We start from the raw sequence: 13,951 nt of genomic DNA, 5'->3' as shown, positions 1-13,951 counted from the left end.
GATAGAGATTGTATGAGACCTAATAAGATATGTGCAGATCTTCTCAAACTGGCTGCCCTCACATGTATTGAACAAGCAACATGGTACAGTTTTTATTGTAAACTTTGGGGGCAAATGGTGGAACATTTTGTAAACAGTATATACATGGGTCCACATCAATACACCCAGACCCTGTTTACAACAGGCATTAATGTGCATCTTGGGTGATTGGATCACAAATGGAAAGCGCTAAATACAAGTGTGGAGTGCAAGTGATACCAGATGCTTAATCTCCATTTGGGTAGAATATTCAGTCCAAATAAAACTAGACAACTCCTATCATAGCTGGCCTGTTTACAAGGTCAGAAGTGACATAAGCAGTAATGAAATCCGAACACAAGTGGTCGACTGGACTGTTTTGGAGACGCATGTTAGATACAGATGTAAACAGCGATGTGTCTCACCTGTCCACTGAAGATGATGATAATAAGTATGGATGGAAGGAAGGAAGGGAGTTCAGTCATGGACTGTCTTCCTCACTTACAAACAGTAGCTACCAGGAATAAAAGAAATAAAGATGTGAGAAAATAAAGCCAAACCACCAATCAGTTTCATTGACTCTTACTGTTCATAAATACATACCATAATCCCATTGCTGATGCATCCTTGATTGACCCTTTGACTTGTGTTCTTTGTTTTTAAAAAAAATTATAAGACAAGCTTTTCCTGGAAAAATGAAGTCTCCCAACCAACCACCAATATTAATGGGTTGACTTGCTACACCATTGAACTCCTGCTGTGGCTCAGATGTTTGCAACTGTATTTCAGTTTCGGTAGCTCTGACAGTAACTGTAAACCACCACACCCCCACATTTTCCCATGAGATTAACCAACCTGCACACAGAGGTGGACAGTGAACTGGAAATTTGGCTGAAGTGATCATGGGGGTGATGCAGTCCACAAAGTCCAGCAGCAAGGAAGAGAGGCAATAGCTGGTCCTGGGTTACAGGGCACAGAGAGGGCAGTGTTTAGTGGAGAGAGGAACTCTGACGAACGGGCACAAAGGGACCATTGGTTTGGCTGAGACGCAGCGGGAATCCAGTTGGAGTTCCGTGGGAAGAGTCGAGCTCAATGAAACAGATCTCTCTCCCTCTCTCTCCCTTCTCAGTGGGTTTGTGACAGAGAAGAGGATATGGAGATATCGACAAGGCCTTCACAAGCAGCCCTCGATAATTCAGTGAAGGCATTATTTCAGTCTTACATGAGATATGCACTATTACAATTCTGCTGGCAGGGAAGTAAAACTAATGAAATACGAGATCATAAACACATAACATTTCAAAAGAAAAGGAAAATGAGCTGTACTTCTAGAATACATTATCTGTAATTATTAACATGCACTTCTAATGGAGTTTTGTTCATTACCTGTAATGTTGGACAGACATAAAAGAAAAGTATGGAACAAACTAAAATGAAATGAGAGTTGTGTTATTGATCCTCTGTATATCAATACCTGGAAACGTTTCTTTCTAGAAAATTTTGCTCCAAAAAAATAAGCCTTGCTCCCTATGGCCAAGTCCTCCATTAATTTTATCAGTATCGTGACCCAAGCCAGCACATGTTGCAATCCAATGCAAACTGATTCCCATGAAATAAAAGCATCAGTCCAATCCAAAACTAATACAGAAATCCCATTGTTCTACATCACTGCCCCCCCACAATCAAGCTGTACTGGGAAACTCTGCACTCCTGTTAAAAACAGTAAAGCAATACACACATGCACACAAGTTTGGATGTCCCAAGCAGCTGTATGGAGGTGGAGGGCATAGGACAGAAGAGGAGGAGACACTTGCAGCACAGTAAAAAAAAAATTAAAAAAAAAAAAAAAAAAAAAAAGGGGGGCAGAAAATTAGAAAATCAACTAAGTGTTCATTAAGAATTATTTATGTTGCCTTAAAGAATATAAACATATAATTATTGACTTCTTTTTTTACAGCATACTTTGACCCTTACAGTAAATAATTTTTCAAGTGCTACAAAATTTTAGTTTAATATATGCAAGAAACAGAGCTTTTAGCAATTTTCACTTCCCCACCTGCCCCTAAAGGTTCCCACTGTGATTTTGAGCACTGTGATTGTGTCACTGCTTTCCACTTTACCTACTATACTCCTACTGCCACCTGTGGCACCTGGCCTGAGGAACCACATAGACCACATGGTCCAGAGGGAGCTACTCCAAACAGAGCCTCCTAACACGAGGCATCAAACTTTCTTGCTCTGGAAACAGGAGGAATGTCAAAAGGCCATAATCATGCAGTTCCTGAATTGCTAGATCCACGCTTGGTTTTTAACTAGAGTATGCAGTGGTTGTTTTAGCCTAAATTTTCACTAATGATGTCCCCAAGCCTCCACGCCACTTCTCTATTCCCCGCCACTATCCAAAAGGTAACTACTCTCCTTTTCGCCTCTTGCCCCGTGCAGCCTTTTCAACCCCCTCTACTGCTCTAATACTCCCATGACCTCCCGGACTCTCCCCTGCCTCCTGCCCTCCCCACCCTCCTGTGCCCTCCCTGGCACCTTTGCCCCACGGCCCAGCCTCATTCATCTAGCCACCCCTCTCCGGCCAGGGGAGCTGAAGGCCCTCTTTGTATGCGCTCCCTGGGAGATATTAACCCCCCGTCTCCACGCTCCTACCAAACAAAGGAAGCACTTACTAACCGCTAAAGCCTTAACAAACAGCGCCTTTCAAATGAACCCTACTCCATGCGGTGCAAAGGGAGGGGAGCACCCAGGAGAGAAAAGCCCAAAACATTTGCTTATTTTCACAGATTACAAAAAACCTGGTGGTGCTGTACTCGGATCTTGTCGAGTTGACTTGTTACACCGCTAGGTTCCTGCTTGGACTCAGACGGTTGCTATTGAGGTGAGAAAGGAGGGAGAAGTCCACATACATGCACACACACTCACACACCCTCAAGGTATCTGTTTTTATTGACATGACAGCCTATTGACTTATACTCCATAGCTCTCAATGTAACTTTACACTACTACATCCTTAACTCTCAATCTTACCCTGACCATAAGTCATTACAGCTGAAACCACAACCCTTACATAAGTGTTTGTTGATTTGGTCCCCTATTAGTTACTGCACCACCGCAGCAACTTCTCCAGGAGTCTAAAATACAAATTGCCAAAATTCACAACAACTCACAATTACTTCCTTAACATCCAATTTGGGGTAATCCCCCCTGAATTTCTGCCTATAAATATCATAGAAAAATCTTTGATGGTTGACAAATTACTATTATCCCATGGTACCTACTGTCATATCCCCTAACCCTAAACAGTACATATGACACAGTAAAACATTGCATGTTGAAAGACAATACTTGGAAACACTAGGAAAAACCTTCCAACACTACTTTTGTTGGTTTTGTTGATCAGGACCTATCAAGGCAGTAAAAACAGATAGCCATGTCTTACGCAAACAGGCACACGCACAAAAACCCACACCCGAGTCCAATAAGTGAGTTTCTGGGCAAGCGTGTAATGTGGCTGAGGTTCACAATCCAAGCCAAAATCACCCAAACTGCCTCCCAGGTCTGAAATAAATCCAGCAATGACCTTTTATCCCCTCAGAAATGTGCACTTAATATGATGGGGGAAATGACTTTATGATGACTTTGCCCTTAAACGTTTTGGCTAGTGAATTGCTCTCCAGTTCAGGGCAAAAGCGAGAAAAAGGAGAGAGAGGAAGACAGTCCTGAGTGCAGCGTAACTATGGAGATGAAATTGTTTGGGCGTTTTTCGAGACTGATGATACTGCACACCTGCACACCTGCAAGGAACAACGACACAGAAGAATCACACACATTATTATCTATGACATATTCCACTGGCATGTACTTGAACCTAAGGTCAACAACCTCTGAACATGCTGAATGTACTGCCAGTCTTAGCAAAGTGAATTGCAGGCATCCAGTATGATGATATTGTGCAACTACAGCTGGAGAAATAAGAACAATATGTGGGATGAAAAGAAACATTTTTTTTTTTTTTAGAAATGATGTAAAACTTGATGAGAAAAATCATTCTGCGTTTGACCAACATCTCATATACAGTAACAGCAACTGTATCAAGAGTCAAATGAGACACTATAAACCACAGGCAGTTGCAGTTAAGAGCTTTACAGCCATTGTTCTGCTGAGGTGATAACCATTGTTTAAACTGCAGAATATGACCTTCACTGAACTTCATTAAACCGGGATGTGGTATTGTTTTGCATTTGTTGCCTAGTGGACTTCATGTGTGACATCATTCTGTGTATTTGAGAGATGAGAAACAAACTCTGTATGTTTGCATCTACATGTGTGCTTTTGAAGAGGTATGTTTCTTTTTTGTTTTTATTTCCTGAATGTTTGGAGTATTAGTAATTTTTGGTGGAGCTCAAAGTTTCACCCAAATGTTGTAACGTTCTTTTTTTTTTACTGAACAGTGAGTCAAACACAGAGCAGTTCAGAGGGCTTGTGGGTAAGCTGTCATAAAAAGGGTGCCTGTCCTCTCAAGGTGTGCCGTCACCTTTACAGCTGTCAGGGATATGTCAACAAGCCACTGACTACTGGCTTACGGCTAGATTGTACCCATTGGCTGGCCAAATACAACATTAGCAAACAAGTAGATGGATAGAAAGGTTACAGGTATCCTGTAAGTGATCCAAAGCATACACATCTGTTTGACATGCTAATAGAAAAGATTTGTTGTAAGTACAACAGCAGACAATGTAGGCAATTAATTGTTCTTTGTAATGTACTGTATAGTATGTTGTTCATTTTGAAGGATCTCTTTTATCTTCTCAGGAAAACGTGTCTGTTTTTGAACTGAGCTGACGTAAATTGATATCTTCTCGCATCAAAAGTCAGAAGAACTTTGGCTTCGAATTCAGCACTGTCTAATGGAAACAACCTGCTGTCTATACTTCTCAGACAGGAATAGGGCATACTCTGTAAATGTCCACCTTCCCACTGCGCGATCCAACATCCCTCTATCCACCCAAACACATATGGTACACCCCCATGTTCACAGGACAACATGAGACCCTGAAGGAGTGGACCGGCTCAGGTCCAAGTCACAGGAATCGTCTTCCCACATCTGAGCTTTCTGCCAATGAATGAGGCTTTGTCTGCAAAGGAATGAGATCCATATCTCCCATTTGGCATCGCTCATGTCGTCACTAATCAGAAGCAGATGAGCAGACAAGTTGTGCTTTGCACTGACTGTGTGTGTGAGTGACTGTTTGCACGTATGAATGTGTGCATATGTGTATAGAGCTTAGGTGGGTTTTGCTGCTGAGCTATGGAACATGACTGGGGTTAAAAATATGGTTTATGTAGAGATCAAAACATGCTGATGTAAAACATGCACTTTGGTCTATGTCACATTTTATGACCACTGTCAGCAAATTAAAAAAGTAAAAAGAAAAGAAAAAAGAATGCAAATTAAATAAATGTGGTGTTGCTCTGTATATATACAGTATGTGTGTGTCCTTACAACAAATACTGTAAATAAATACATACAGTAGACCCTGTGTAGGTCAAGGCCTCATGCACTTGGAGACAAGTGATGGTTTCTGGTGTCATCCTGTACAAACAGCTACAGTTGAGCTGCAGCACTGACAGAGTGGAAGACCTAAAGACATCTGCCACCCATGGGTCAGATGAGGAACAACCACAAACTATTTCCTCATGGTACAAGAGGGGGATGGTTTTAGAGGGCTTTACAGTCTTCATAGTGATTTATTCTGCAGTTTGCTGAATAAACTATATAATAGTAACAGTGTAACACGTGGACATTATCTCTTGTTATTATAAGCAACACCCACATTGTCAATCCATTCCATTCCACTGAGTTGTTAAAAAACAAAAAAAACAAAAAAACAGCACATAGGGAAATAAAATAATACCTAATGACATAATTTGAAGGAGGAATTCAAAAACTGATATTTCCTCCTCTGCGCACAATAGAAGCTCTAGGTGTAAGAATTGCAATTACAAAAAAAAAAGTTGTAACCGTGAGTATAAACTCAAAGTACAAGCAGTTTATATTCCTGCTAGTTCAATAATAATGTAAAACATCCAACAAAAATAGAAGTGCACATAAAATAGGCCCAAGAAACATGTTCAATGAAAAAGTCCAGTGAAATAAGTTCAATGCAATAGTTCCATTAATAGGTCCAATGGGATACATTTACAAGAGTACACATTAGAGTGGTGGCAAAACAGACTGACCAGCAAGCAACCTTTTTTGAGGTCCAGGGTTCAAGCTAAAAGTCAATGAGCTACACAACAGTTTGTGAAAAGACCTGGTTGGAGTTCACTGTGTTGCTCAAGAGCACTTCCCTGGGGCAGATGGCTGGAGACAGAGGGTTTTAACAAAGGCTATCTAGTTTATGTACAGTTTATATGACCACAACTACTGCCAAACACCTTGCTGCACAACATAATTTTGATGAAAAAAGTGACTGTGAAGTTGACTTAAAGACATTTATCATTCAAAGTGCATTTTTTGGTTGAGTTCTCATACTAACACCATGTGGTTGTGGTGTGGAGTGACTGACTGACTGTCAAAGGCAAGGTAAGGACATATGGGCAACCTCAAGTTCCTATGTTGAAAGGAGATGGTTTCCATCCAATGGGGCTTTTTAAAAGCAACTTTGTGATGTTTCTCAAACCATGCCCTTCCCAAACTTCTCATGGCCACATTCATTTTGTACAAAGGATCTCTGTTCACTCTGGCCTCTCTCAGTATCCCTTTGTGAACTTAGTCGGCAAGTCCTCCGCACTGGAATGCCTGTTCTCGGGGTTAGGAGGTAAAACGCACACAGAGGGACACACATACACATACACTTTCCCACATATTTCAAAGACACACACATTTAGACGTAACTGAAAGCCAAAGGCAGGTCACTGTGCTCCCCAGAATGGAGAATATGTCTCCTCTAATTGATACCTGTGGCCCTCAATGTCATTCTGGTTAACCACAGCTCATAATGTTTATTATTAATTATATGATTCTCAAGGACTTGAATGGAAGAACATTTGTTCCAATGGAGAGACAAATTGAGAGAGAGAGAGTTTGAGAAGGGAGGGAATATCTGAGAGAATGACAGGAGATGTGGAAGGAGAGAGAGGAGGCAGAAAAGAGTGAGAGCTTGGGAGCTTCAGACGACCTCTTCACCAGTAGAGACTGTATGAGGGGGATGAATGTAGTCCTTTGTGCTGGGTAGACTGTGGGCTCCAACGTACGGGTGTGTGTGTGTGCGAAAAAGAAAGAGAGCTAGGCGGCCCAGGCTCAGGGCCTACAGATGTCTGGAGCTGCACGCTCGCCCCCAGCCTCCACAGGCAGCAAGCAGCTGTTGTCAGAGAGAGACAGGCCGCCCCGGAGAGACTGGGAGGGGGCCAATGGGCAGAAAACAAGAAAGAGCCTCTTTCACAGCCTGGTATGTCCTTCTGGATCCCCACACAATGTATCCTTTGAGGACCCAGAAGAATAACATTTAGATTTAAAGTTTTCTCATCCTGGGAAGTTTGGGTCAGCTCGCTCAGTCCTCTTACTCTCTAAACTGTTGAAGGGTTGGTGCTGAGGTTAGGCTTGGGGCTTAGGGAAGACTGTGGCTGGAGTCAGGACCGGAGCTGTGGCTGCAGTCTTCAATCCAGAAACTCTAGCAGATAAAGTCAGTACCCAGAGATACTTCAAGCACCCCTTGAGTAATGAGAGCTAGGAAATGTCAAATATGTTGTGAAAAAAAATTCAAGAATTTTGATGACTCAGAGTGCTGATTTCCATTGCACTGGTCACGCCAAATGTCTTAACGTTGTGGTTATCTGTCTGACAAACCATGTAGTCTATCACTGATTCTAACCCAGGCAAACAGTCCGGTGTCAATAAGCCAGGATTCAGAGTTCCACACACTCTAAACTCCCAGCAGGTGTTTATGAAATGTGCTCCCAGCACCTGCCGAGTCAAGGGAACTGAGCCACTCTGTGTTTCCACTGCTCAGAAGTCAAACAGGGCACAACGCATTACTTGTTGTAGTACAGATGTGTCTTGGCAGTTGTGGAGCAAGGATTGTCGAGATATTTCCACAGAAGCATTAAGGAAGTGATATACTAAGGGTGTCCTGGGAGGAAAGGTTTTCTCTGTGGTTTCTCTGAACAAGCCTTGTCAGAACGGAAAGGAATGAAGGAACTTACTGATGTCATATTATTGAAACAGCTTTAAAGTAGGTAGAAAGTCACCTGCTCCCTGGTAAAGATTGTTAAACTTGTGACAAAAGAGTAAAGACTATTCTAGTAACATACATTAATCTGGAAACGGAAGATACAAAGTTCATACATAGCAAACTAGTTCCGAATCATAAGCCAGTATCAGAGGATCTGACCTCACTTCTGACCTCCAGCACAACCCACTCTAACCATTCGGGCTGAGAAAAGCTCCAAAGGGGTCAATGGGAATAAACTAAACAGCCCAGGTGAAAGACACTTGTCGTGCTCTAAAGCAAAATCATTACTCATTCACCACTGTATTTGGATGACAGAATCACAAGCTAAACCAGCAGATGAAACAAAGAGCCTATCATATAGAGACACAAAAGAACTTATAATTAATAGATGGGCAAGACTGCTCTGTATTTATTGACATCCATGGAGACAGAAGCAACTAAGACAACAAACATCTGCCCATCCCCTGTTCTACATCTGACACACAATAATTTTTATTTAGCATTTACGGCATGTGTGGGATATAAATTTTGGGCAGCTGGGCAAGGCTGATGTGGTGTAATAGGAAAGGGCAGGGTGACAAAATAGATGATACAGAGTGGAATACTCTGCCAAGACAAACACAGGGGAGAGTCAGGAAGTCTCAGGGCTGGTTGCCATATATGCCCAGGCCTGACCAAAAACACAGGCATGCTGAGGCAAGAGTTAAACCCCATAGATTAAGTGAAATCCACAGATTAGGTCTGGCTGTAAAGGAGACAAAACTAATAAATGCTGTCAGACAAAATCCCAGAAAGTGGGATATGAACGGTAAACTCACACTGTTAACTGACCAAAATCTCTTTTGATCAGATCTGGCCATTACAAACACAGAAAACTCTGCGAGGAATAAACAATTACAGAAAATCCACTGGGTGAAAACTAAAACAAGTGTTACAGTACTGTATAATGTCTATGCTTTGTAACAGCACTAACCCAGACAGCAGTCCGTTGGTAATTTGCACTGAGGTTATTCTGATTTCCAAAATGCAGAATGCATTGCGAAAATGTATGTATTTAATTGAAAAACTGCAAGTATCTCATGTTCACACTATTTGCGCCCCTCTTTCTCTGCCAACTGGAGGCGTTTTCCACCTACATAGAGGAGTCATTGAGTTTATAGAAAGAACCCTTACATAATGGTAAGAGTTAAACTCGCATAATTACATTTATACAGTAGTTCCACAAAAAGAAAAATACCAAATGTCCTAAAAATAACCCCGGGGGGTAACACACTGCTTACATGACGAAAGACACACATTGAACACTGACATCCACAAGGATATATTAAAGTGTAAGATATAAAGACAAAGTAAGAAAATACTATATGCTGAGCATGTGTGAATAATACCCAAACAAGTATTATGGCTCAGACTACTGACTGAGTCATTGTCTGACGTATTCAGATCATTACTCAAGTAAAGGTTGCAATACAACAAAAAATAATAATTCTTTAGAAGTCCTGCATTCAAATTTTTACTTCAGAAAAAGTAGAATAATGTTAGTAGTGAATTTAAGCATAAAAGTACTTACAGTAAAAAGTAGTTGTAAGTAAAACCACTTGAATTGTTGATGCATTAATGTGTAAAGTTTGAGCTAGTTCAGGTGGTGCCAGTTTGAAAAACATTATATATTTTTGGGTAGTTCAGTCTCACAAAAATGCATATTTGATGCACTTAGTTAGATTTATATTCTGACATTTTTTAGGTAAAGTAAGTAATAACTACGCAGTCAGATAACTGGAAAACTTGAGGCATTTTACAATACTTACATGTAAGCTAGCTCAAAACAGATATACTCAAGTGAAACTACTTGTACTTGTGCTAGGTAAATGTATCAGTTTCGACCTGTGGAATTAAATGGGGGTTGTGATCATTAACAGTAACCATCGTCGTCATGATCAAACAAATCGAGCTGCTTGGTTTCTGGAACCATCTGTCTCCGTCTCAATATGCACACTGTATGTTTGCCTGCTCACAAGCAAAACATCGAACCCATCAAACAAAGATAGCATTGGTTACCATGGTATCATATTTGACTGTGTATGACTCAACAAACATGAGAATAAAGTACCAGTTGTGCACACCCAGCTCCATACTGGAAGACAATGGATTAATAGAAAGAGAAAAATCTAAAACAAGAATCATTTTGGCAAGGGTGTATACTACTTACATTATTTATTTAAGAGGTTATACTCCTGTTTTTTTGTAATTTCACTTTTGTTAAAGCCTGATAAGTATGTAATTTTTTTATATATATATTTTTAAAAATATATTATGTAAGTATATTGAAGTATTTAAGTAAGAAAATTCAGCCCAGCATCACGATGGGGTCCTGTATAGTTAGTATGCCTTTTTCCCACTACAGATACACTTCAGGTGAAATCACCACAGATAAGATGTGTTAAACAGCCTGCATATATTACAATCCAAGACAAATTACAAGTTCTTTAATGGAAGAAATGTTGAAGCACATGTTCTCTACCAAGGATAGATATAATAAACAGAGAGGCTGTGGTAAGAGACAAGTGGGCAAACACAAGGCAGGGAAGAGAAGAAGAGAAGGAAGGAGGAAGAAAGTCTGGAAAATGTCTGAGAGAAACAACAGGAGAGAGTGAAATATGGGAAACTAAAATAGCTCAACCACAAATAGGCCCTTACACTGGAAGAATGCAGCTATAAACATATGGTTGAGTGTCTTTGGAAATCTGGCTATCCCATGAATGGGTTGTTTGTTTGTCAGCCACTGACACTATGTGGGGAGCAACACACAAGACAGTTACAGAGAGCTAAAAACCGAGAGCTTAATGCGGATGGGTAAAAAAGCAGCTGATTACAGCAAAAACCCATCAGTTTAACTGCTGTCTGTCACGTGATGTGTAGTACCTCTCCTACTGAATCTGATGGAGGGAAGTTAAAAGAGAAAGACGGTACTGTAGGAGAGCAAATAGCAGAGTGATGGTCAGTCTGACTGGAGAAAATGAGAGGAAGCTCTGTCACTTCCTGCTTCCAAAACCCACTGATCAGGGCTGGCAGCAGAGCTCAGGGCCCAGTGAGGTAATCGGGACTGCTTTGGAAAGTAGTTGCCACACAGGGACTGTGTGTGTGTGTGAATCTGTGTGTGCTCTTATAATTCAGTCTTTGTGAGGATCAATTAGAGATTCAGACTTTGAGAGTGAGGACATTTTTGAAAAGTGAGGGCATTTTGGCTGGTAATCACTTCTTCGAAAGACAAGTGGTGTAAAAAAAAATACATTTTTATAGGAAAAGTTTTGCAGTAATCCATGCAGTGCAAAATAGATCTTAACTGATGTTCCAATCATTGTAAATAGCTTTCTTGTTTGCTTTTTTCTTTTACCATAGACAATTCAGACGAACTTAAGTTTCATCTGGGCATCATCCCATCATATTACAAAACCTCAATTTTTTTATATTAACACTTGCACAGCTTATATTTAGACTTAGTTTAAGCTTACTTTTTTTGAAGATGGGGTTGAATACAATTCATGTTTTATTTTTTGATTAATTCAGGAAAATGGTTAAAATATTGGGTTATAAATGTCATTTTGTATAGTTTGTTGGAAGCTAAACAAATAACTGCTTACATACATATTGTCTCTCTGAGGGGTATAAATGGCAGTAGAGGAAAAATGAAGTAAACTAGACAACATCTGATATAAACCACACCCCCTTCCATTATAAATCTAACTACAGATACAAATACAGATATTTTTGTGATATATACAGATACAGATTCAGGACTGTTTGACTGTCCAGACCTGGTTTTAGGGTTAAGGTTACAATAAGGGTTAGGTTTGAGGTTGGGCATACAGTTGTGATACGAGTGGGTTAAAGTTAGGGCCCAGGGAATGCATTATATCAAAGAGGATCTTTATAAGACCTGAAGAACAAATGTGTGTGTGTGTGTGTGTGTGTGTGTGTGTGTGTGTGTGTGTGTGTGTGTGTGTGTGTGTGTGTGTGTGTGTGTGTGTGTGTGTGTGTGTGTGTGTGCGCCTATGCGATCCATATGCCTGAATGCAAAGTGCATTTGCACAAGCATTCATATGTGTTTTGAGGTACATATGTGTGCTTTTGTGTGTATGCGGCCCTCTGTTCCCATTAGGAGCCAAATGAAGATGAAATGAGGATTCCAGATGAGAGGAGGCGGAGAAGAGGAGTGAAAGGACCCCTATGGGCTTACCAAACAGCCCAGGAATGCAGTGGTAAAAATGATTTGGGCTCTCTGGCACAAGATGGCCCGTGTGACCGGGTTTAGATGATGGCTGTGACAAAGACTCCTTTCTTACTGACTTTAATAACTACAATACGCTGTAGAGCCTCACACAAGCAACCACTTGTAATCGGAAATACGGACACACACTGACATGCCAATACACCCATGCGCACACATCAGAAACACACCCTTTCACCTCTTTATGTGGACAGCTGACACAGCATCTGTTTAGAAAGCATTGTCGATACATATGAGATCAGGGGATGGCTTATTTTATATTTCTGTCTCTATACAAACACTTTCCCCCCTCTCAACACTCTTCTCCCAGGGTCATGCTAAAGAGGTCCTTTTCATGTGGAAGGACAGAAATGTGGGACCTTGAGGCAGACTTAATCGATCATGAATGGACTACAGGCCTGAAACCCACTTATCGTGAAGCACGTGCTGTTCATAAAACATACTTGTTCTCTTTCACTGGACAGTGGAGCCATCTGACTACTTGAAAACATTTAGTCATTCAAAGAAAAGCAATAATGGAATTTTAACGAAGTCAAAACACCTACTGGTGATGTAGAATGGACCCACTAAAGGTGCGTTGGCTCAATACTGTGAACCCGTGAACATCCAAAACTGACAACGCATGAATCAAAATACCATGGAAAACTAGATGAGTTCATTAAACCTTATCTGAATGGAAAATCTTATAAAGACAAAAAGTGAAAAACTCTGTTCAAATGTATATATATATCACTGATTACCAATCACACACACATATTACTTGATATATGGGAAATGTATGATTAGGGAAGATTAATTTTTATACCTAACATATGATTATTGATCAGTTCTTTACTTTGTTTACTTTGGCCATATCACAACTGATAGTGTTATGGTCTTGTCCTGATACTAATGTCAACATAAATGTAAAACTGACCCCTTTGAGAAAGTACTGTAATTTGAATATTCTTAATTGCTTCACAGACTTCAGAAACAACTGTGTATTAAGATGTGTTCTGCTAATCGATGACCGTTTACTCTTATGTGTGCATGCATGCAGATGTATTCAATACAAAGATTTTGCTCATTGTTACTGTAGTTTTCTGCTGCCTGTGTGCTGTTCAATAGAGTCAATTTTTAGCAACAGTAAAAAACTAGGAATTACACTAAAAGCTCGTAATACAAAAAATTTGAAAGGTGATAGATTTTTTGCACTGGAAGTTTTCAGTGTGTGGACTGTATTGTCCTGATTGCACCGCTCAATTATCCATCCTCGTGTCATTGTATTGCTGCTTAGTGCACATGTAACATACCATGTCTGCAGTGTACACTAAAGTCCCCCACCCCTACCCCAACCACCACCACTACCACACCCACTCCACATCACTACCCATAACCCCCACCCTGTTTTACCACTCCACATCTG

The sequence above is a fragment of the Xiphias gladius genome, chromosome 3 (assembly GCF_016859285.1).
Source record: "Xiphias gladius isolate SHS-SW01 ecotype Sanya breed wild chromosome 3, ASM1685928v1, whole genome shotgun sequence".
Lineage (NCBI taxonomy): Eukaryota > Metazoa > Chordata > Actinopteri > Istiophoriformes > Xiphiidae > Xiphias > Xiphias gladius.
Note: the sequence above shows the minus strand (reverse complement) of the source record.